Source organism: Orcinus orca, chromosome 1 (genome assembly GCF_937001465.1).
Source record: "Orcinus orca chromosome 1, mOrcOrc1.1, whole genome shotgun sequence".
Classification (NCBI taxonomy): domain Eukaryota; kingdom Metazoa; phylum Chordata; class Mammalia; order Artiodactyla; family Delphinidae; genus Orcinus; species Orcinus orca.
The window spans coordinates 94,157,653-94,183,589 of record NC_064559.1 but is presented as its reverse complement, the minus strand read 5'-3'; the positions used below and the strand labels follow the sequence as shown (position 1 = coordinate 94,183,589).

Genomic DNA, 25,937 nt, shown 5'->3' with positions numbered 1-25,937 from the left:
AGCTCCATGTGTGTGACCCAACTGTCCTGGAAGCGTCAATTGGAAGAGAATCCAAACCTTAAGTTGTGCTCATAGCTTCAGCTCAAGTAAGAAAAATGAGGTGGGGGGTCACAGGGTGGGGACCAAGTCTTAGATGGAAGAAGGGGAGGGCTTGGGGATGGATGCGGTGGGGATAAGGCGGAAGGGAGCTATGTCTTTAAGTCTGTCCTATGGTTATACATATTTTTTCTTCTATGAATGGGTTTTGCTGTAAATTATAGCTTTGCCCGTGGTCCCTTGGGTCAAAAGAAATAGTCTCTAAACAGAAAACAGCTCTGATTGGTGACTTTCCTTCTTCCCTCCCCAACCCCCTTCCTAATTGAAACCAAATGTGCAATATATTGGATGCTGGGATCCCTGGCGCTTTCCCAGGAATCCTCAGAATGTGAGGTTTCTCTCAAAGGCATCTTGCATCAGCCTGTGGATGTATGCCTACCACCGGGCTCCTCCACCGGCAAAGTGGAAAAAGAAGTGTTTCACAACAGATTCTTCTTTTTGGGTTGGGGGAACGCAGTGGATTATAGCTCTGTTTTCTTCTTTCCCAAACTGTGCACTCCTGGATGAACGTAAGTTGTGTGTTTTGGGGCTTTTTTTCCCTTCATTTTTTTTTTTTCTTTCTTTTCCGAAAACGAAAGCTCTAAATATCCTTCTCCTGGTGTCTCAGGAAAAGTTTTAAAAAGGAGGCAGAAGGGGGTTTCAAGTCAGGCGAGGAAGGGAAGGGAATGGGGCACCCTAGGCACGAGAAATCCAAGATTTCACGTTTTGGGGGGGCTGGATTTATGTTATGGAGAGAAGAATAAAGCACTGCTAACCAAAGAAGACTGAAGCATAATAAACGAATCCATCGCAGCTGCAAGATACAATAAACAACGTTCGCAGGGTTGAAACTGTTGGCAGGCAAGACAGGCCGATCACAGAGCTGGTTAGGTTTTCGGCATTTAGTAGCGGCGTTCGAGGGTCCTGAGTTTGGGAGAGGACAGCTTTTTGTATTTTTGATTTCTCAGGGGAGTCGTTGACCTAATTGTGAGAAGGACAACTTCGGGTGACGGGTGCCTTCACCTTGAGGTTTGAGGTGGTTGGGGGTCTGGGTGGATGGGGCATTTTCCAGTTGGTGAGGATCCTTATCTTCCCCATTTCGCTGGCCTGGGTGCCTTTCCCTTTGTTACCGAATGACTTGGGACTGTTTGCAGTTGGGACCTCTGAGTCCTGGCTGAGGTTCAAGAGTCCCATCCAAGGGGAAAGAGAATTTTTCCAAGTGGCTGAAACTCTCAGGCCAGCCATTTGAGGCGGGAGTTCGCAGTGTTCAAGCCAGGAGGGGTTCAGCACCATTTTGCTGACTGCTTGCCTTCTGCCTCCTTTCCCTGGAGGAACGACAGAGTCAGAGTCTGTGAAGAGCCTTAGAGATCTCTTCTGACCTCCTCATTTCACAGGCGGTGGAAGTGACAGAAGGGGGGTTGACACATTCAGGGTCAACACAGCACGTTAGTAGTGAAGTTGCAGATGAAATCCAAGTTTTCTTTACTGCTAATCAGTGCTCTTTCCATTCCATACCTCTATGTTCATGTTCGTTTCTCTCGAGACTGAGGTGATAGAGGCAGTTTAATTAACAAGTCCCCACAAGGACGTTAGTTATCAGCGAGAGAGCATGCTAATGGCGGTTCATCAGCAGGTGGTATCTATGGTCATGTTTAGTTTTGTGTCTGTGTGTAAAATAAAAAAAGCTAAGTGCTTGCTCTGCACCAGGCTCCATGCTCAGAGCTCTACGTACATAATTTGATTGAATCCTCAGAGTTCCTGAGGCATTATTCCTATTTTATGAATAAGGGCATTAAAGCTTAGAGAAGAAGAATGATTTGCTTAAGGAAGTACAGCTAGTAAGGTTGAGACATGCATGTCTGACTCTAAACTCTGTGCTCTGAATCACTCTGCAATAACACTGCCCTCCCCCACTCCACACACACGTTGGACTACTTTCCGAGTCAAGTTCCACGTTTCCCTCGGTGACTGGTGACTAGGAGGTGAAGGTGTCAGGCTAGGGGAGCAGTGCAGATCCTCTCTTGAAGGCCACTTCCGCACTTGGATGGGTATTTATCTGGATACCGGAAAGGGGCTGTGGGTGGGCAGCTCTCTGCATTAATTCTGGGTGTTTGGTATATACTTACCTTTGTTCTGCAAAGAGCCTGGGATTTAGATTCCGAAGACCCAAGTTCAAGTTCTGGCTCTACCTTTTATTATTTGGCAAAGTTGCTTTACCTTCCTGCACGTAGGCCTCTGTATTTATTACACGGTAAAAATAGCGATACTTTCAGTATTATTGTTGTTGTTGTTGTTTTTAAGAATTTTATTTATTTATTTATTCATTGGCTGCGTTGGGTCTTCGTTGGTGTGCGCGGGCTTTCTCTAGTTGCGGCGAGCAGGGGCTACTCTTTGTTGCGGTGCACGGGCTTCTCGTTGCGGTGGCTTCTCTTGTTGTGGAGCACGGGCTCTAGGCGCGTGGGCTTCAGTAGTTGTGGCACGTGGGCTCAGTAGTCGTGGCTCATGGGCTCTAGAGCGCAGGCTCAGGAGTTGTGGAGCATGGGCTTAGCTGCTCCCCGGCGTGTGGGATCTTCCCGGACCAGGGCTTGAACCCGTGTCCCCTGCATTGGCAGGTGGATTCTTAACCACTGTGCCACCAGGGAAGTCCCCAGTATTATTGTTTCAAGAGACATTGGATGTGAATGTGTTCTGAAGGCTGTGAAGGCCTTTCCCATACCAGTTCTTGTGACAGTGACCCCTGAACACTGGAACAAAATGTGAGGCAGCCTCTGCCATGCTGGGTCATGCAGGTGGTGCTGATGCTGGCGTGAGGGTGGCTGTATTGGGCTGTGTGTGAAACCCTGGAATGGGTGGCCTTGGTCTTAGTGCCCATCTCTTTTGAGTGGAAGCAATCCCTCCTCACAGGGAATATTCCCAGGTTTTCTTTTTTAATTATTTATTTATTTATTTATTTATTTATTTTTGGCTGTGTTAGGTCTTCGTTTCTGTGCGAGGGCTTTCTCTAGTTGTGGCAAGCGAGGGCCACTCTTCATTGCAGTGCGCGGGCCTCTCACTATCGCGGCCTCTCTTGTTGCGGAGCACAGGCTCCAGACGCGCAGGCTCAGTAGTTGTGGCTCACGGGCCTAGTTGCTCTCTCCTCCCAGACCAGGGCTCGAACCCGTGTCCCCTGCATTGGCAGGCAGATTCTCAACCACTGCGCCACCAGGGAAGCCCTATTCCCAGGTTTTCTATCTGAAACTTTCCTCTGGTGCCTGGCTTGGCCATGCTTCCTCACCCGGTGAGCTCAGTGGAAGCTGAAGGACACCATGGTGTTCAAACTTCCCTTGCCTGGGTCTGTGCGGTCTCTGAACGAGAAAGGTTTAGTTAAGATCAGTCCACAAGTCTCTCCTCAAAGGAGATGGCTTTCGAGGAGCTTCATATCTAGTTGAGGGTAGATCCCTGACCCTGGATCTTCCTCATGTTCCCTCCTCTGTGCCTGTCATCAGAAGGAATGCAGCTGCTCCTGGGGGTGGGGTTGGAGGCCCAGCAGGGGGTGGGGAGGCCCCTGCCTCTGCTTCTGCTTAAGATCTGTTTGCTTTATAAACACTAAAGGTAAGGGAAGTAGGGAAGGCGTTTCCAGATTCTTTTACTTAGAATCCACGAGTTGTGACTCCAACAGTATCCATGTCTGTGACATATGCAAAAAATACATATTGGTCTCTTCCCCTGGCTCCTGGCACAGAGCTCCTGAAACTCCTGTAGTTTCCTAAGTGATAAGAGCACTAGAGCATCTTTTGTTCTAATATTTGGTCTCTGACTCCCATTCCTGACATAGAGCTCTTAAGTCCCTTGGAATTTCCTGGGTGAGAGGAGTGTCTTTTGTTCTAATGAGGTGATTTTGGGTGGGCTCCTGAATGGGGGCTTTGTCCCCAGAAAGACCAAGCCATGCTTAGAAGCTAGGAATTTTCAGCCCCACCTCTTCCTTCCAGGCAGGGAGGCAGGGCTGGAGACTGAGCTGATGATTAATCATGCCTACATGATGGAAATCCCCAAAGTATCAAGTTGGAGGAGCTTCTGGGTTGGTGAACACATCCATGTGTTGGGAAACTAGTGCACCCCAACTCCACAGGGACAGAAAATCCTACGCTGGGGACCCTTCCAGACTTTATATATCTCTTTGTCTGGCTGTTTATCTGTATCCTTTATTATATAATAAACTAGTACACATAAGTGTTTCCCTGAGTTTTGTGAGCTGGTCTAGCAAGTGATTGAATCCAAGGCTGGGAGTAGGGGAGGGGTCCTGAGAACCTCTGATTTGTAGCCAAGTTGGAAAGAAGTTGTGGGTAACTTGGGGACCTACTACTTGTAATTGGTGTCTGTGCTGCAGGGACGGTCTTGTGGGTCCAAGCCCTTAGCCTGTGGGGTCTGCACTAGCTCCAGGCAGTGAGTGTGTTAGTAGGGGAAAAAAGTGAGTTTTTCCTAGACGATGTCCAAGCACAGAGTGGGAGTGTCGTCCAAAGGAGTCTCATCACCTCCTCACTCTCCCCTCGCCTCTCTGTTAACTCACTGTTTTCTTCCCTTCTTATATAGTCACATCCCAGACTTTGTCATATGAACTATCTATCATATGCAACAAATCTAGTTCAGACCTTTCCATATGATTACACTTTTAATAGACACACTAAAAAATTAGAGGTTCCCCCCTTATATTAATGTCACACCATTTTAAATTAGCATTAACTCTCAGGCACTTCCTCCCAAGTTTCTTTGTAAGGTCCACTTTCAGGCGCTTTACATCACCCTCTCCTCAAACGCACATCTCACAGGCATTCAGAAAGCTAACGCCCCTCTGAAAACGGACCTCCACAGACCTGCTGATGTCACGCGCCAGCTGACATAAATGGTGACCTGCCCACAACTCAGACACGCTGGATTCTTTATGCCCCTTGCCCTGTTTGAAGCCGCGCAAGGTATGAGTGGACCCTCTCCTAACACTGACTACTCAGTCCAGATATGTGTCCTACATCCCCAGGCCTCCCAGAGCTTCTCTGAAGTCAGCAACCGTCCACAATGAGGGCTGCTCACCACTACGTTAGGAAGCTCGGGTAGACCTTAAGGATCAATTAAATTAGAGTATCTGAGGGTAGGGGTTGAAGGGAATACACTTCAGTATTTTGAAGTGTTCCCCATGTGATTCCAACCTGAACCTCTGCTGGTAAGTCTCCAAGTTTGTTGCCTCAGCCATTCCTCAGTGGGGAGTAAGGGCGCCCTTTGTAGGACAACCCCACCCCTGTTGTCCTGTAAGGAATTTAACGGTCAGTGCCTCCCTCCTCTAGCTGGCTTCTTTGATCTTGGTCAGGACCACCTCATGGTGTCCACAACCTGCCTCTTCCCCTTAACACCTGCCTTTTCCCTGGACACTTGCCCAGGCCTCAGCCTCTTTCTGATGTGAAGTCAGACCTGATTTCCACTCCCAGCTCTATACGCACTGGCTGTGTGACCTCGGGCAAGCCGCTTCAACTCTCTCAGTTTCCTACTCTGTAAAATAAGGATCGTAATTCCCATCTAATAGGTATTACAGATACCTCTTGTGAGTACATAGCATAATGTTTGGCATGTAGTTAATAAATGAAGTTGATGATGATTGCTTTTATTATTAATTTGGCACAGATGTTCAGCCACATAGCACCAGCCCAGCTATTTTTCCATATCCTTAGTCCAAAAACATTCTTCCAGGCAGCAGTGTTCACCCACCAAAATCCCCTTCTACAAATAATGCTCCTCAAAGTACTTTTGCAGTGAAAAGGATATGGGTTTAAATTCTGGCTTTGCCACCACTTACTAGCCGTGTAACCTTGGACGAGATCTTGAACCTCTCCAAGTCTCATTTTTCTTACCTCATAGGTTTGGTATATGAAATAGGGGCCATTAGATATGCAAAGAGGCCAACACAGAGCCTCATACGTAGCAGATGCTCTGAGTAAGTGAATGCTCACTCAGTGTCACTTCTCTTTCTTCTTCCGGTGGAATCTTCAATGCTTTGTGGTTTAAAAGCCTATCATGTGTGAACCATCGAGATTGTTATCTTGGATTGATCCCTTTCATTTGAACACTTTGGTTTGATCATGGATGCGATCTGTTGGAAATTTGCCCTCTTTGATTTGAAAAGACAGCTGTCCGTTCATCTCCTTGCCTCCACTCCCTCATCCATTCCCACCTCACTTTTATCCAACCTTTCTCTTAATGCTCAAAACACAGTTGTGCATAATGCTGTCTTTACAGGGGAGCTAAACACAAGAGTGGATTACTTGGCTAGGGGTCCGTACAACACCAGAAGAAAAAAAGGAGTTGGCACTTTGGGGCAGGTAGGGAAGAAGGGATACTATATATTATATATTAGACAAGATAATCCTATTACAATGGAGAGATTTAGTGGGCAGTATAAAACAGTATGGGTCACAATTGCTACTGCTGTTGTAACTAAATGCGAAATGCATTCAGGAAAGGGACAGATGAGTTAACAAAAGAGAAATACAGGTTTTGTGCTTCTGTAGAAGTCATCCAGCAACTAGCTCGTCCCACCAAGGCCTCCAAGATGGAGGGACCACTGGGGGAAAATTGGTCTTGACTTATGTTCACCATTCTTTTCCTCTCCTACTCCTAATGCCCAAGTCTCTGCCCCTTTTCCCCATCTGGCTACTTTTTTCAGTAGTTCCTAACCTGTTTCTCTCCCTGATTGTTCTGGAATCCCTTGGCAATTCAATTTATTCTATTTAGCAAGGATTTATTGACTGCTTCCTAGTGTAAGGTACTCTGCTTAACATTTTCTAATAACAATAGCTTAATAAAGGAACTGAGATGTCCAGATGCCTGCCTGGGGATATTCATCAAAACACCAATCACCTAATGGCTAAAGTGATGGTCTCTCTAAACTTTCTCCATCTCTTTAAATTTTATTTGCATGCATTTGGACCTGTTATGATTGAGCCTATGTTATTCAGATATGATTTGGCTGAAAATAATTCTCTTCTTATTTTGATTTTCTTTCTTATTTTTGCTTTCTGTCCTTCCTGTTGTGCATGGAACTATTTGATGTTTCCAAGTTCTGTAATTCTCCAAGCAATGGAGATCCCAGCCTTTGACAAGTTGTATACTTATTAAATGGAATCTCACTTTGGTCTCTAAGCACCGAGAAAGGTTAGGTTTGAGCCAGCCCAAGTATCACTGAGGCCTGGAAGAGCAGTGAAAAGGCAGAAGGGTTTTAAATGGTGTTTAGACTTACTTTGAAACTCCTGGGTTCAGCTAGGCTTCTCCAGGAGATTGGCATTGTCTATAATGGATTCACTCATTCAACTGTCTTGTGGCTTGTGTTTTGTGCCTAGCGAGACCCCAAAGAAATGTTTGAGGAGTCCCTTGTACCTGCTGGTCAGAGGTTAATGCTGTGTGCTACGTGGTGTGGGTTTATAAGAATAGAACCTTGTGTGCAAAAGGTAGTGAGGAGAATATGCAGTAAGTTTTGGTCTCAGCACCATCATTTTCTAGATTTTTTACCTCAAAGAAGTCTTTTACCTTCAGTGGTCCTCAACTTCCTCATCTGTTTCCCTCATATACTTTTTTAATTTTTTTGCGGTACGTGGGCCTCTCACCATTGCGGCCTCTCCCGTTGCGGAGCACAGGCTCCGGACGCGCAGGCTCAGCGGCCACGGCTCACGGGCCCAGCCGCTCCGCGGCATGTGGGATCTTCCCGGACCGGGGCATAAACCCACGTCCCCTGCATCGGCAGGTGGACTCTCAACCACTGCGCCACCAGGGAAGCCCCCTCATGTACTTTTATATCCTTTTTTTATGTTCAGAAAAGGTAATGTGTCAGAAGCTTTGTAAAGGGGAAAGCACTGTGCCTATGAAGATGGTAGGTGGGGATGCCCTTTTGAACGCATTTCATAGATAGCTAATCCAGCAAAATTTACTGTGCGCAAGGTTGCCTTGGAAGTGCTCATGCGAGCTATACCAACAACATGCCTTTCAGGACTGTAACTTCCCAGAAGCATATAAAACTTAGACGAGTGGTGAAGGTTACAAAGGCTGTTGGGGCTTGTCCTTTAGGATGTACTCTCTTGAGATTCGGGGGAACAAATTGATCTAGAGGAGAGAGTAGTGGGAGTTAAATTCACTCAAGAGTAGCTAATCGTTCCTCAGACGGATGTAGTTCTAATTCTAGAATGTGTACACTATATAGATTTTTAAAATTGAGATAACAATGTTAAAATAATATCAAAGGAAATTAAAAATAAATCCTAATCCCCCCCCAAATCCTAGCAAGTTATCTTGTGAATACTGACAAACTGATTCTAAAGTTTATATGGAGAGGCAAAAGACCCAGAATAGCCAACACAATATTGGAGGAGAAGAACAAAGTCAAAGGACAGAAATTACTTGATTTTAAGACTACTGTAAAGTTACAGTAATTAAGACAGTGTGGTATTGCTGAAAGAATAGATAAATAGATCAACAGAACAGAATAGAGAGCCCAGAAATAGATCTACGTAAATATAGTCAACTGATCTCTGTCAAAGAAGCAAAGGCAATACAATGGAGCAAAGATAGTCTTTTCACCAAATGGTGCTGGAATAACTGGACATCCACATGCAAAAAAACACAAATCTAGACTGAGACCTTACATTCTTCACAAGAATGACCTCAAAATAGATCATGGGCCTAAATGTAAAATGCAAAATCAGGAAACTCCTAGAAGATAACATAGGAGAAAGCCTAGGTGGCCTTGGGTATGGTGATGACTTTTCGACACCAAACGCACAATCCTTGAAATAAAAAATTGATAAAGTGGACTATGTTAAAATTAAAAAGTTTTGCTCTGTGAAAACTAGTATCAAGACAATGAGACTACAAGCCATAGACTGGGAGAAAATATTTGCAAAAGACACATCCGATAGAGGACTGTCACCCAAAATATATAAGGAACTCTTAAAATTCAACAGTAAGAAAATGAATAGCTTGATTAAAAACTGGGCAAAAGATCTGAACAGACAGCTCACCAAAGAAGATATACGGGTGGCAAGTAAACATGAAACAATGTTCAACATTATATGTCATTTGGGAATTTCAAATTAAAACAACAATGAATTACTACTACCTACCTGTTAGAATGGTCAAAATCCAGAACACTGACTATACCAAATGCTGCTGCTGATATAGAGCAATAATAACTCCCATTCATTGCTGGTGGAAATGCAAAATTGTACAGCCACTTTGAAAGATAGTTTGGCGGTTTTTTATAGAACTCAACATATTCTTATGCATGATCAAGAAATCGTGCTTCTTGGTGTTTACCCAAACAAATTGACAACTTACGTTCCCACAGAAACCTACATCCAGATGTTTATAGCAGTTTTACTCATAACTTCAAGACCTGGAAGCAACGATGATGTCCTTCAGTAGGTGAATGGATAAATAAACTGTGGTACATCCAGACAATGGAGTATTATTTAGCACTAAAAAGAAATTAGCTATTAAGTCATGAAAAGACAAGAAGGAACCTTAAATGCACATTGCTAAGTGAAAGAAGCCAATCTGTAAAGGCTACATACTATATGATTCTAACTATATGACATTCTGGAAAAGGCAAAGCTATGGAGACAGTAAAAAGATTAGTGGTTGCAAGAGGTTACAGGGGAGGTGGGGATGAATAGGCAGAGCACAGCGGGTTTTTAGGGCAATGAAGCTATTCTGTTGGTGGTGGATACCTGCCATAAAATTTTCCAAATCCATAGAATGTATAATACCAAGAGTGAACCCTCATGTAAACTATGGACGTTGGGTGATAATAATGTGTCAGTGTAAGTTCATCAGTTGTAACCCATGTACCACTGTGGTGAGGGATGTTGATATTGGGGGAGGTTGTGAGTGTACGTGTGGAGATATATGTGAACTCTCTAATTTCTGCTCAATTTTTCTGTGAACTGAAAACTGCTCTAAAAAAGTCCCAAATCCCAAATTCCCAAAACTCTGATTTTATCCTTGCTATTTCTTTCTTGTTTGATGTCAGACCTTGTAATATAGTTATATAATAGACTCCTAATTATTAATTTTGTTTTTCAGTTAAGTATTGCCAGTTTATCCTAAACTTTAATAATATTATTTAATCTAATGGAAGCAGAAACTTAAAATTATCGAGAAAGACTAATTCAACAGGTTAATAGCAGATATTTGGGAAATCTCTTTGTCACATCATTCAAATTACAATAACTTATCACTTGAAAGAATATTCATTGAAATTGTTTTAACTAATGCCACGTACAAACATTCTCACTTAAAATCATGGTATGGTGGAAAGAGTGATGGGCCAGGAGTTAACAGGGTGAGATTTAAATTTTAACTTTGCCACCTACTAGCAGTTGAACTTTGTGCAACTATATTTTTTAACCTAATTGCACTTCAATTTTCTCATCTGTAAAGGGCAATATAAAATTTCTACATTTTCCAGTTCAATTATGCTAATCACTGCCTATACCAGCACCCATACCCCCATATTCACTTTCATAGTTAAGTGTTGAATCATTTGTCTCCACTTCAGTTTTCACTACCCCCCCACCGCCCCCCCCCTCCGCCCCATACTGTAAGTATTCTCCTCTCTCCTCTCATGTTAGCCAAATACCGTTCCTTAAAGGTTAGCTTAAGTTTCCGACCCTCTGGCCAACTCAGATCTTACTTCTTGGAATCCCTAGTTCTTTTGGTCAGTATCACCTAGTCTAGTAAAGGTCATGTCTTAGGCGATCTCTATAACTCATCTTAGAACATAACCCATAAATATTTACTGAGTTCTCAAGATATAGTATGTTAGAGACTTATTACATGCCTCGCACAGTAATTACTTGTTGCCAGAAAAATTCTTAGAGGGGAGTAATTGAAGCCTCACATACTATACTTTTTGTGGATTTAACAGGGCTCAAAAATTTTCTATTACTTGGTTATTCTGTAAGATTGGAATCTCAAGAGAGCCAGGTCATGGAGAGATGGTGTAAGCACTAGGTTTGCTATCAGAAGCACTGGGTTCAGATCGTGCTATTTTTAGTTGTGAAAATTGCAGGCAGTCATGTCTTCATGAGTACAAATGTGGAGGAATAGATAAGCTCACATATGAATACTTGGTGTGTACTGGGTATAAAATGCACACAGGGCTATTTTTCTTTAAGCAGTAAATAGAAAATGGTTATTCCCAGAGGGTGATGATTGTCATTCTAGGTTTTAGGATACAGCTGCAGATTTGGTTTTTCCTGGTTTGACCATGGGCAGAGCTGGTGTCTTTCTCCTCGTCATGCTTCTTTCCTTATAGGTGTGTCCAGACCTCTGATAATAGAAGTGCTTACCTTTCACTCTTCCCTTTCACACTGAGTGGGTCTCTCTTCCCTGAGACCACTTTCATTAAAAAGAAAATTCTCATTTGATCATTTAGTGTCATGTAAAGAGTAAATTAACTGCTATTTAATATCATGTTTGGAGGTAAAGATTTTTCTAAGCCTTTTGTTCAGTCATTCATTAGCAAAGGGGTGTCAAGCTTCGATGTCAAGCTAGGATGTAAATTCTAGACTTACGTGGATCCCTCGAGGGAGTGTGAAAAGTTACTTACTAATCCTTTTGTATTAGCTGTATTTTTGGTGACGGACTTGGCCTTTGCAGGGTAAAAGTTGATTGAAGCTCTTCGCATTATCTCTCCTTCACAACTGTGATGTTTACTTACATCTTTCATTTTCATGACTTAGGGTGCTAACTTCTTGCCCTCTCCTAGATCCACAGGCACCCCACACCCTCTATAAAAAGGGGGCTGTGCCGTGCCTTTTGCTCAGCTGTAGGAAGTTCCCCTTCTAGGCTCCCGGGTGCTCACTTTCATTTTCCAACTGATCAAGTATTGCCAACATTTACAAAACATATTCTGTCAAAGACCTCAGGCTGTCTAATGTTATCCCATATATATATGTAAAATTCAGTGACTGTGACAGTGACCCATGTCCCCTGAATCGGCAGGCGGACTCTCAACCACTGCGCCACCAGGGAAGCCCTAGCATTATTTTTTATAACAAAGTACTTGGTGAGGTGGAATGGGGAGGTTGCTATAATATTTTCAGCGCTTGGCGCCTCTAAAGGTCTGAATCCAGCCCTTTGTAGGAACAGAAGCTATTGTCATCCACAACTTGTTCCTAAATGTACTCAGTCACCATTCCTCAGAGCTACTGGGAAAAGTACTATTATGCTCTTCAAAAATACGTTCAAGGGCTTCCCTGGTGGCGCAGTGGTTGAGAGTCTGCCTGCCGATGCAGGGGACGCGGGTTTGTGCCCCGGTCCGGGAAGATCCCACATGCCACGGAGCGGCTATGCCCGTGAGCCATGGCCGCTGAGCCTGCGTGTCTGGAGCCTGTGCTCCACAACGGGAGAGGCCACAACAGTGAGAGGCCCGCGTACCGCAAAAAAAAACCAAAAAACGTTCAAGTCCATCCTTACCATGAGGATGTTATTATGGTTACCACTGCATGATTCAGTAATTGGTATTGGGGAAAAATACCCACCCCACTGATCATGGGGTGTTAAAATACTTTCTCGTGGATAAAGGAAGGTTAGGTGAGAGTGGTGACAAAGCATTGGGATATTTAGGCCCATGTCATTTCCTTTCATCACAGCTCAATAATCTCCCCCCATCACCAACCACACTTCTTAAGGCCAAGTAAATGGCTTCAAGTGTAAGGTAACTGCTGTTCCACATTCAAAGAAGTACTATCTTCCCCACCCCCACTCTCCCCAACATAGTAGCTTTGCTGCTGCTGATGGAGGGTCCACTGGGAAGATAGACAGCTGCTGAGGCTGTAGGAAACTGACATCTTGTAGCGATGGTTTTAGTCATGGGTTTCTAAATGAGCAGGTTCTCTACTGCTTCCCTTGGTGAAAAGGCAGGACAGCCTTTTTCAAGAGAGACAGAATAGACTCAGCGCTCTAAAAAACTTCCCTTAGGATTATCTAATTGGGTATTACTCAAACCTGAACAATATATGGACCAATTTTATAGGGAAATTTTTTTCAGCTCCTTAGGATGATGGATCGTTTGGACACTATTAAAACATGTACAAACATAAAGCTAGGTATACACTTAAATGAGGTTCCTGGACCCAATTTCGACATGCGTGTTGTGTGCGTGTGTGTGTGTGTAGGTGTTCCCACACAACACCGAACAGTTCTCTGGACACCACCTGGGTGTCCTACAATTCAAATGAATTCGGACACTACCCAGAGGTAGCATCAGATTCCCCAGGTTAAGGGTTCAGTCCTACAAGACCGCCCCCACCCCTTTACTACACCTCAGTTCAGAGGCCATTTGCAGGCTCAGGCTGCTATACCTGTGCTTCTGATCGACTGGCTACAAATCAGAGACTCCCAAGACCCCCTCCTTGGGTTTGATTAATTTGCTAGAGCAGCTCACAGAACTCAGAGAAACATTTTATTTGCTAGGTGACAGGTTTATCATAAAAGGATTTAACTCAGGGACAGCCAGATGATGAGATGCATAGGGCAAGGTATGGGGAAAGGGAGAGGAGCTTTTGTGCCCTTACTAGGCACCATTCTCCCCAAATCTCCGTGTATTCTTCAACTTGGAATCTCTCTGAACCCTGTCCTTTTGAGTTTTTATGGAGGCCTCATTACACAGGCATGACTGATTAAATCATTGGCCCTTGGCGATTGATTCAATCTCCAGCCCCTCTTCTCCCTGGAGCTCAGTGGAGTGGGACTGAAAGTTCCAACCCTCTAATCACAAGGTTGGTTTCCCTGGCAACCAGCTCCCATCCTTAGGTGGGGTCCTAGAATCACTTCATTAACCTAACAAAAGGCCTTTATGGCTCTTGTCACTTAGGAAATTCCAAGGGGTTTGGGAGCTCTGTGAGCCTGCATCTGTGGATGAAGTCCAAATATATATGAGAAATATATTTTGGTCCTCTGAATGACCAGATATTTATTTATTTATTTTTAACATCTTTATTGGAGTATAATTGCTTTACAATGGTGTGTTAGTTTCCGCTTTATAACAAAGTGAATCAGTTACTCTATATATTTCTTATAAATCACAATATCACAACATCTCTTATGCTTTAGTTCTTGTGCAACTATAAATCCAAAGCAGATTTATAAGTGAAATCAACTATAGTTATAAACGCAACAAAACATTATTTTAATGCGTGAGATGATTTGGTTTGTTGAAACTAACCACTAGTGTGGAGGTTAAAGATAGAGTGGACACATGTGGCCCCAGGGCCTGGTCTATATTTAATTTGGGTCTGTTGTTTAAGCAATTAATACTCATGCAGAAAATGCCTGTTGGAGTGAGTTAAACAGATAGTTATTAATAGCCATAAGGGGTTATGCGTTGAGGGGGTGGGAGTCAGACCTCATACTTACTTAACCAAAGCTCTGCTGGTAGGCAATAGTCAAATGTTAGTTTTAACTTGGTATCATTAGATAATTTGTTAAATGGTCTATTCACTTGAAGATAAGGTTAGCATGGGGGTGATAATGAAGTAGCTACACAATGGGTATCTAATCTAATTACTAACAGAATTAGTGACAGAACCGCTGTGCTTTGTGTGTTTATGCCTTATAGGTTTCTGCCTATAAACTGATAGGCTTCGGTATATAGAGTCAGAGCCTGCATGACACAGCTGCTTGCAGCATGAACAGGGCACTGACCACAATGGCTGAGCGGATTAAACTGCCCTGTACCACCCAATGACTCAACTCTCCCACGGCCCGTTTCCTCTGTTTCTAGCTTTGACTTGCTCCGGCTTTCATTTGGCATTTGGACGATTGTAAACACAAAGAAAAGGCAGGCCCTGAAATCGCAGGGCAGTGCTTGGTTACCATTAGTATGAAAAGTTCCAAATTATAGAATCAAAGGTATAAACTTTAAAACATTCTAGGAATGTTGAGGACTGAAAGAATACATTTACACTTGGAGATACTCTGTTTTAAAACTAAATTCAAGCTCCTATTTTTTTCAGGAAAACCTTTCTGATCTGTCCTTGTTTCTTTAAATTTCATTAATAATCAAAAATGTCTAGGGAATTCCCTGGTGGTTCAGTGGTTAGGACTCAGAGCTTTCACTGCTGGGGCCTGGGTTCAATCCCTGATCAAGGGAACTAAGATCCTGTAAGCCAAAAAAAAGAAAAAACATCCATTTGTAAATTTATATATATAATAAAACCTATCATGACAACGTAGTGATGAGTGCTTATTGTGTACCAAGATTTATGTTAAGCACTTTATATACTTGATCTCATTGAAACCTTATAATAATTGTGTGAAGTGGGTATTTTTCTTATGTTATATATGAGAACACATGACACTAAGAGAGGTTCACTTGCATAGTGAATAAGTAGCAGAATAAGAATTGGAACCTAGGTCTTTCTCACTGCAACACCTAACTCTTTACCACTGCTTCGTTACTCTCCTTGAGCCTGTGTCATACCTTGTGGATATCTTTTTTTGCAAGTAGGCGCCACTGTTTTATAATCTTCTTCTTATATGCCTGTCCTTCCATGGAACCAGTGAGTCTCAAACTTCAGTATACATCAGAATCACCTGGAGTTCTTTTTAAAAATGCAGATCCCAGGGCTTCCCTGGTGGCGCGGTGGTTGAGAGTCCGCCTGCCGATGCAGGGGACGCGGGTTCGTGCCCTGGTCCGGGAGGATCCCACATGCCACGGAGCGGCTGTGCCCGTGGGCCACGGCCGCTGGGCCTGTGCGTCGGGAGCCTGTGCTCTGCGACAGGAGAGGCCACAGCAGTGAGAGGCCCATGTACCGCAAAAAACAAACAAACAAAAATGCAGATCCCAGGCTCCATCTCAGACTTGGTTAAATTAGAAATTTTCTGTCCACCAGAGAGCCTGTGTCTTTTTAACAACCTCCCTTGGGTGATTCTGTTGCAGGTGTTCCTCTGCCTGCATTTACAGTAAAACTGCCTTTGACTGTGGGTGCCTCGAGGACCATGATTGGTTTTTATCCACCCTTGTAGCTCAAGGATTCACTCAGTAAATGTTTGTCAAATAGTTCAAAGAATGAATGAAGGAAGGAACAATTGTCAGTAGAGGATACGTTCTTGGAAAAAACATTCTTTTGGCTAGACCCGTGGAGAATTTAGAGATACATGTTTAAATATCACTTAATGTACTCAGTCTAGGCTGTCTCCTGGAGGCCAAGCACTGCAGGGAAACTATGAGAAGGAGCAAGAAAGCACAGCTCTGTCTGTAAAAAAAAAGAATGAAAACTCGCCAGCTGCCCCAGGATGGGGTAAAATCAATCTTCTTCCCCTTTCCTAAAACTAAGATCAATTGAACTAAAAAGGTAGAAATGCCTTTGAGGCGCAGAAAAGGGTTCGTTTTCCTAGTGTTTTGTAGGCATGAAATTTTCTGCTTAACTCTTTGTTCCGAGGTCAATAAAGGATTTATTCCTTTATGCAGCAAAAGGTTTGTTTTGTTTTTTGAGCATTTACTAAGTGCCTTGACTGTCATAAGGCACAGTCATTTCCTGAGTTTGTTATCAGTTAGAAAATTCAGGAAATGGTAAAGGAAACGTGGGGCTAGTTCCTCAGTGTCTGCAAGCACAGGAGTGCAGGGAAGGGGTTGTATTGCCAGGGGACTTGAGCTGGATGCTGGAAGTGGAGTAAGAATTGGATGGAATTAAATAGGCAGGAAGCAAAGAGCAGGAAGAACAGAGGCTTGGTAGTCAGACTGCTTATGACCCGCCGGCTCTGAACAGTGAGGATGTGAGCCTGGGGTGGTGGAAATTTGCACTGGAGAGCATGGAGAAGTAGCCTTGTATAGATGTGTTTTATTACATTAAGGAGAGCTGTGGATGTCGTGGAGTTTTGAACATTTTCCTTTATCTTAAAGCAGGTGCAGTGCTGTTTTAAGAAGATTAATGTGACGGCAGCATGTCAGGGAAGTTGCAGGGGAGAAGGAGTTAAGTCGGGGAGACTCACCCAAAGGCTGCTGTCAGTCCTCCAGATGTGAAGTGACAGGGTTTCGACCAGGGTGGTGGAAGGAGCAAGGACAAGCTAGAGCCGCTGTGGATGTAACTTGAAGGACACTGATGAGAGAGTATTGCTACTAATGGTGGGGCTAGAGGCAGGGTGAAACCCGCACGCTAGCTGATGTGGAGTGTTTGAGAACCTGGAAACCCATTTTCCCACAAGAAGTCAAGGTTGGAGATGATTTCCACTTCAACTGCCTTAAGCTTATAACCAGGATCCTGAGTCAAAACTTCTCAAGTAGCTGTCTCGCCCTTTGATGTTGGCAGGGCAGATGGCTCTGGATGAGACTGGGGCTCTTTGTTGTTTCTCTTTCCTTCTCTGTCTCTCACTGCTACCCTACCCGGTTCACACAGGGAGGACCTCAGTATTGGCACCACTTCTTGGGACCTAACAAAGGAAATCTTGCTAACTGGGCAAAGGTGGTGCTTCCCAAATTACAATCCTTGGAAACCAGTGGGTTTTTAAATGGAGAACGATAGGGACAGGGCCAGGGCCAGAGTTCTGTGGCCAAATAAGTTTTTGGGAAGTATTCTTAGAGACTTGAGCAGGTTTCTTTACTGCAAGGACTTCCCAAGGTCTTTAATGTGGTAATAAGCATTTTGACCGTCCAAGAGAGGTATAGCTTATAGCACTCCACAAACGTTTTGGACCATGGAGCTCGTTTTTTAAAGAAGCATCTTGAGGGGAGAGGGCTACATAGCATAATTTCAAGAAATTAAAGACACGAAACATTGTCTTAAAAATAAGTCTCTTGCACTAAAGGTTGGTAGTGTAATGGAAAGAAAAAAAGAGTTTGGAATTTTAGTCTGGGGTCTACTGCTAACTGGTCATCTGGTCATTGAACTTCTCTGGGTCTGTTTGCACAGGGGCTATACTAATACTAGATGAATTCTTAAGTTCTTTCAACTCCGAAAGTCTGTGGTCATGTGCATATTCAGAAGAGGAAAATAATCTGATTTTTCTACTCTGTAATAACGACGGTAGCGGAGACAGTGGTAAGGAAAGTGAGGGCAGAGGGACAGTGACAACAAGATGAGTAAGATGTGGTTTGAACCCCTTAGCTGATTATATGGTTGGGCAGGGTCACAGTGCTGAACTGATGGAGCAGAGGTAAATGAAGCTTCTGGTTTGCTCTCAGGCTTCTCTGAATCCAAGCATGTCATACGGTGCACATGCAAGTATGCAGTTGCTAAGGCAAGACTAATTCCCAAGTCACTTCATTTGTCTAGTCTCAGTTTTGCTGATAAGCAGCTGTGAGGCCTTGGATAAATCAGTTAACCGTCTGGGCCTGAGTCTTCTTTATCTGTAAACTGAGGGAGCTGGGTTAGATCAGGGGTGCTGATGTTTTGTGAGGAGGAACTGTTTTTAAGTTGTCTTGAGTCTCACCCAGAGGGTAGTAGGGGAAGCAGAGACGTTCTTCCACCAGTCCGTGCAGATAGGCCCCAGGGTTCTGTCTTTAGTTTTCTTCTTTTCCTTCTTCCCAGATCATCTCATCTTCTCAGACTTTAATTATTGCTTTTATGGACTTGATGTTCAAATATGAATCCATAACACCAAACTCTCTCCTTTTTATGGCCGAGTAGTATTCCATTTTGTGTGTGTGTGTGTGTGTGTGTGTGTGTGTGTATTCTTCATCCACTCATCTATTGATGGAACCAAACTCTCTCTTGAAGGCCAGACTCAGATTTCTACTCCTCTGCTCGATGTATTAATCTGTTTCCATTGAGAGGAAGCCAAATTCTTTATGTTCAAAACCAAACTCACAATCATCCTTTGTGAACCAATTCCTCTTCCAGTTTTCCCAGGTTTTGTTAATACGTAGTGACGTGCTCCTGGTCACTTGCAGGCTGGAAACGCAGGCTTCCTTGACTCCTTCCTTCTTCCCTGCTGTAGCTAGTCGCTGAGTGATCCAGTCCTCTCCACCGGATTATTATCATACCTCCACGTTATTTCTTTTCCCTTCCTGATGTCATTGTTCTAGGTCAGGCTCCCATTGGTCACTCTGCCCCTCTCTCTGCTCTAAAGCATCCCACATGCCAGGTTAAGCCTTATAGAGCCTCCCTCACCCCGTCATTCCTCTTCCAAAGCTTTTCCTGGGTCGCCTGTTCTCACCTCTTGCCAGCGTCCATAGCCTCAACCATCTTCCAGCTCTAGCTTCAATTACTGAGCTTTTCCTGTCCTCCAGCAACTATTTATTGATATCCTCATTCCATAACTTGCCTATTCAAATTGTTCCCTTTTCTTAGACTTTTATTTTTACTTTTTCTGACAAAATCCCAGTTATATTTCAAGAGTCCACTTAAATGATGCCTTCTCCCTCCTTCAAGTCTTCCCTGAACATTCCACTGGCTTGATTTCTCCTTCTTTTAGTATCTTATTCTTTTCTATCTTATTATCTCACCAACCCAAATATATATATTATGTATATATATATATATATACTATATATAGTAGTTATATCTATTATATCTTATAATATCCACTATATCTTCTTCTTCAAGGACAAGGAACATGTTTTCTTCATCTTTAACACTTATAGTACTTGATGTATACTAGGAGCTAGAAATACTATTGGCTAAATTAAATTATTAATCTATTTTTTAAAATAATAATCTATAAATTGAAACAACCTATTAATCTTAATAATTGATCTAATCAAATGCAAATAAAATAAGATAATCTACAAATCCAAAACTAATAAAATATTGGTTTTGGTGTCCTGCCATTCTACTTTGCATCTAGTTGAGGTATGATTTTCTGAAGAATTTTGATTTTGATTTTTTACACTATTGGGTTAGTAAATCCTTAACTTACAGTTAAGGATAATTTCTCCCTCTGTGAGACCATTTCTATGAAGCTGCCGGCCTTGCTATGTCCTGACAGGACTGGTTTCCTTTCTAGTTAGAGCATCATATGATGATGTGGTTAAAAATTTGAGCTTTGGAATAGGACAAACCTGGTTTTGAGTTCCCACCCTGCCCTTGTTAGCTGTGTTACCTTGGGGAATTTACCTAATGTCTCCAGACCTTAGTTTCTTCATCTGTAAATGGAGGTCATAATGATTCTGTCTGTAATTATCGTAAGTGCTGCTTCTACTCCTGGGAATTGTTCAGAAGTAAATCTCTGCTCATCCTCACCTGAGGGGTTCCTCCAAACCTGATGGATTTTCTGTAGAGTCTGTGGGCCTAAAAGTGCAAACCACGCTGGCCTATATAATTTCAGAGACAGATGGAAAAGTTGAAACAGAAATGCCGGAAATGTTGGTGCCAGTTTTCCTGGCCTAGTGAGGAGGAAAGCAGACCTGTGTCTCTCATTTTGAATCAGACAGATGACAAACATATCACAAGAGGAAAAAACATCTCCATCATCTTCTCTTGTCCCAGTCTCTTATAGCTCCAGACTTCCTAAAAGACTAGATTATTGGGGTTCCCTGAAAAGCCAGCTCAGTCCATGACATAAGATCAGTCTCACACATTATTTCTGCTCATGGAACAATAAAGGGAGAGGGCTAGCAGTTACTGAGCATTGAGCACCTACTATGTGGCAGGCACATTTAATAGAGAATTACAATTCTTCTTCTTCATAACTATGTGAGATAGTTATCATTATCTCCATTTTACAAGTAAGTAGAAGCTAAGTAACTCCCAAGATTATACAGCTAGTAAATCTCAGAGTGAGGAAATGAACGCAGGTAGTCTGCATACATTTTAGCATTTGAAGCCTGCAATGTAATTAGACCAAATTAGCCATATGAGGTGAGGGTTTCCTTTAGATGACAGGTTTTCTATGTCAGGGAAATTGTGATCTAACAGAGCTAACCTTTGTAACCTTAGTACCACAGGGAAATAGTTTTCAGAAATACTGTTTGGGGACCCTTGGACCCTGATCCTGCTTTCGTCCCCCATGATGATGTGGCACTGATGATAGTATGTTTCAAAAGAGGTTGATGTTTGTAAACATTCTGGTACAAACAGGCACAGAGATATTAGTACAGGTTTTTCTGGAACACTGAGGTAAGCCCCAAGTATAAAAGGACAGTAGTATTGCCAAAGTTGGGATATTTTCTCAAATTTTGAAGACTTCAGCTGCATGCCTTGTTAGGGAACTAGAAGTCAGAGGAAGGCTGTACTAATATATGTGACATTCATTCTTGCTCCATGTGGCCACTTTATTTGCATTAAGTTCTAAATCCTTCACTGAAGAAATTGGCAACTTATGGTAGCCGTTCAGCAACCCACTTGGACCCTGTGGCACTATGTAGAGTTATATATCATTGTATCCATTGAGTGGAATACTATAGACCTGTGAAAAGGAATGATGTAACTACATATGCTGAAATGCAACTGCTGCCAACATATATAACAGAAAACCCAAGGTGAAATATATGGGATGCTAATACTTGATTTTTTTAAATTAAAAAATCCTATCCATCCATATATTTTTATATATGTTTAGGATAGTTCTAGAAGACTACTCAGGTAACTGATAACTAGCTGCATCTGAGGAAGGGGACTGATAGTCCGAGGTGGAAGCGTGACTTCTTTTGACCGTATGGAGCACTGGTTCCTGTGTACTCGGGGGATCCCTGCGAGTTCTTGAGACCCTTTCAGGGGGTCCACAGGATAAAAACTGTTTTCATAATAACACTAGAATGTTTTTCCTTTTTTCACTCTCATTCTCCCACAAGTATATGGTGGAATTTTCCAGAGGTTAAATGACTTGTGCTATTACTGCAACACATTGAATCCAGAAGCAGATAGAAGCTGTTTGATTAAGCCAGATATCAAAGAGATTTTTGAAAATGTAAAACAATGTCACTCTTCTCACTAAACGTTTTATGAAAAATTTTTATGAAAAATTCTTATTTGTGTTAACATGGAATTATTATTTTAATGAATTAATAAGTAATAAATTAAAAATTCAGTTTTTTAATTTCTAAATTGATAAATATCAATAGCATAAGCCCCATAAACAAAATCTCTTTGAGGATTTGTCAAATTCCTTCAGTGCCAGGGGTCCTGGGGAGGCTTCTCTTCGATAGTGGTGGGCAGAAATGTCAAACAGGAAAGAAAACGTGAATGAAGAAAACGTCTGTAATAAAACATTGCTTTCTGTTTTTTCCCCTCTGTAAAGGGAGATCTACAACTAGTCGAGGGTTCAATGCTCTAGAAAGTGCTGAGACTTGTGACTTGAAGCAAAGAAGCTACGATCACTGAAGCGAAGCAGAGGCCAGCTGTTCCTGAGGATCCTGCCCCTCAGAGGATGTTCTGCACCCGTTGATGTAAGTAGGGCAGTCACTGAAGCTGGGTCACCACAGGAGATTGGGGGTGACAGTGTGGCTCCCCTCGAGCCCCTCACTTACCCTGGTAGGTGTCATGGGGAAAGGTGAGCCTCGGGTTCTGTCCCAGAGCTGATATCAGATGAAAAGATAATGGATTTGATTGTACAGGGAACCTGATACTGAATGTCTGTTTCCTCTTTGTACTTCATTGATCCAGTTGTAGCCAGCCCAGATTAGAGGCCCATCCTGGGGTGTCCTGTGTCCCCAGCTCCGAGTAACCCAGGATCTCTAGGTCTTCCCTGTCCCTATAAGACCCACTGGAATCTCTGGAGTTCCTGGATCAATCTGGGCCTCTTCTAATAGAAAAGATCATTTATAAATTTTTAAATAAATTGCCCTCTTCCAGCAATAATTTGAGGTGGTTTAGAGAAAAATAATACTTAACAGAACTACTAAAATCAGGGTAAGAGAACCAGGGCCCTGAAATAAGTTTTGGGAGAGTTAAATGTACAAGAAAACCTAGCCCAGGGATGCTTATTGCAGTTAAGTGTACTACTTAGCTCTGGGACCCAAGGCAGAAAGAGAAACATAATACACTGCAGAGCTTTCATGAGGAAACCAAAAACGTTTGCACAGGTCTAGGTGGTCTGCTGTAGGTGAATTTTGGTCTGAATGGGACTTCTCAGTTCATTCTTTAGGAGACTCAAATCCCATAAACAAAACTAGAACTGTAGCAATTTCACGTGTCTGAGACCTTCTCAGTCTGGAGCTTATTGAAGGCAGAAACCATATCTCCTTCATGCCTGCATCCCTAGCATCTGGCATGGGGTCTGGCATGTGGAAGATGCTCATTGAGGACTCAGTGCCTTGATTTAGACTTACATCGCTCACAGCTTCTGTAATACTTGTTAAGTGAATGTGCAACTGAGTAAATAATGTGGACCATGTTTGGGATGAAGGATGAGGATGGGAGGGTAAAGTACTATTTCCTCACATTCCCCAGGAGATTTCTTCTCACTATCAAATGCTCCTGGGGTTATATACTCCTTTCTGTTTATTATCTAGGTCATCCTACCCACCCTCCCTCCGCATTACTCCTTAGCTTCCTTGTGGTGATAAAATATCTTGGGTCCCTTTATTCCCATAGATTGCCTGGAAACTAATTTCCTCCCTCCCTCCCTCCCTCCCTCCCTTCCTTCCAATAGACTCTTGATACTGGAGAGCTAAGCAGTCTTAACTTGAGCCTTCATGGTGTACATTTCAGAATGAATAATCCATAGCTGCACTTAACCACTAACCAGAGGTTACTGCAGGTTACTGCAGAGTTTCTCTACTCCATTTGACTCCTCAAACATTATTTATCTGTGACCCATTCTGCTTTACCTTTCAGAAGGGTAAAGTTACCTATCATTGTGGTCTTTTCTTCCCCTGCTATCCAACCTTAAATGACTAGTTCTAGAAATTATTATTATTATTATCTAAGCAGAGGTCTTCTTAGAAGCCCATATGATTTAAATTTATTTATTTATTTATTCATGGCTGTGTTGGGTCTTCGTTTCTGTGAGAGGGCTTTCTCTAGTTGCGGCAAGCGGGGGCCACTCTTCATCGCGGTGCGCGGACCTCTCACTATCGTGCCCTCTCTTGTTGCGGAGCACAGGCTCCAGATGTGCAGGCTCAGTAGTTGTGGTTCGTGGGCTCTAGAGCGCAGGCTCAGTAGTTGTGGCTCACGGGCCCAGTTGCTCCGCGGCATGTGGGATCCTCCCAGACCAGGGCCCGAACCCACGTCCCCTGCATTGGCAGGCAGACTCTCAACCACTGTGCCACCAGGGAAGCCCTAGAAATTATTATTTCAATATCCAAGGCACGTGCTATAAACAGCCTTGGCTCGAGAAGCCTAATCTTGGTGCCTTCCCCACCCTTACCATCATAGTATTATGCCTAGAATTATCTCAAGTACTTTGGTTCTCCCAGGAAGGAGTCCTGGTTTCTTCTGGTCTCTTCTGGTCACCAATGCAGGCTTCCTCCTTTTCTGAGAATGATGAGACTAAGTATTTCAGTCTGTTTAGAGACTTAATAAGTTTCAGCTTCCTGTGTCTCTTATTAATAGGAAGCGTGAGTAATTTAACATCTAAACCGGAACACTTGTGAGGGAAAGGGGACATTATTAACAGAAACTCTGGAACATGAGGCTTCGTCTGTATGTATGCTCACGGACTTTTCAAAGATCTTGCATCTCTAATGAAGGCTGAATGCAGAAGGTTAACAAGAGCCTTTGGGGACAGACTCCCTGAATTCTATTCAGTTGTCTGTTTTGGGCCCAGGGGACTCTGACATACACTTCAGAGCTCTGAGTGTTTCTAATAAGCCAGTGGAGAGCCTGTCCCCTGGTGGATGACACAGCTCCTGGGGGAGAGCGGCAGGGTTGCCACAGAACTGGTGGCCCGTGTTCGTGAGACCCAGCGGTGCAGGCCCCTCCTCCTCTGCCTTTTCCACCTCCTCCTCTGCTCCCTTCTCCTCCTTTTGTTTTTGACCCTCATTCTCTTGCTCTGCGACCCACCTCCTTCCGGTTTGTGCCCCCCCCACCCCCGCCCTTATCTGTCTTCCCTCTTCTTTTCTCTCTTGTCTCCCTCTCTTTCACTATTTTCTGCTCTCCATTTGTCACTCACACTTCCTTCCTTTCCCTCTGTCTCCCAAAATGGCTCTTTCAACACTGCTGGAGGGCAGCTGAGAAGAGCACTGCTGCCAACGTTACTTTCTCCTTTAAAGGAAAATCTTGTATTTCCAACTGTTTTCCCTTTGCAAGTGGTCTGTTTCTCACGAGCCACTCTGATGGAAGGTTCTGGTTTCATGTGTCCTGGGGGACATGTGTGCTAGGGCATGAAGACAGCATGGGGGGGCTGTTGGAGGGGGGAGGCCATGGGGGTGGGGGGAAGTTGGGGCCGTGACAGGAGCAAACCTGAGAGGCGTCTGCTTGTCACAGAATGGATTACAGTTGAGACGATTGAGACCCTGTGATCGTGCTGCTGCATAAACCCGAATGTCTGAGATTTTGGAGTTTGGGCTGTGCCGGGATCATTTTAGAGAAGGCAAGGTCTGGGTCAGCATCTAACTAATCGGGGAGCCACAGGTATGGTGGGTGTGCCACCGCAGGACAGGGGAGGGGAGCCCAATAGAAATGGAGGAAGCAAACCTGGCACAGGGAACTGGGGCTTAGATGTGCCAGAGGTTGATTTGGACGTTTCTGGATGAACAAGGCTCTGAAAATGTTCTGAAAAGGAGAAACAGAACGGACCATGGTGATCTGAAAAAGAACCTATGGGTTAGACTACATGCTCTTTTTTTGTTGTTGTTCATGGTTATCCAATACTATTATACTTTTACTATTTACTATAATAGTAAAAATACTATTTGCATAGTATTTTTACTTACTAACATAATAACGCTGTTTATGGAGCACCTGTGATGTGTAAGCAACTCTGGAAGTGACCTGAAGGGATTCAAATATAAACGAGAGAGAACC

At 43.3% G+C, this 25,937-nt stretch overlaps 1 protein-coding gene across 1 annotated transcript in view; it reads left to right on the top strand.

Annotated features, from left to right (window-relative positions):
- The first annotated feature begins 267 nt into the window (after positions 1–267).
- Positions 268–25,937, top strand: part of DDR2 (discoidin domain receptor tyrosine kinase 2) — a 159,624-nt gene continuing 133,954 nt past the window's right edge. Inside the window, exons 1-2 of the mRNA XM_033409747.2 lie at positions 268–605; positions 22,270–22,417. The gene's annotated coding sequence lies outside the window, so the exon portion shown is untranslated. The remainder of the gene's footprint in view (positions 606–22,269; positions 22,418–25,937) is intronic.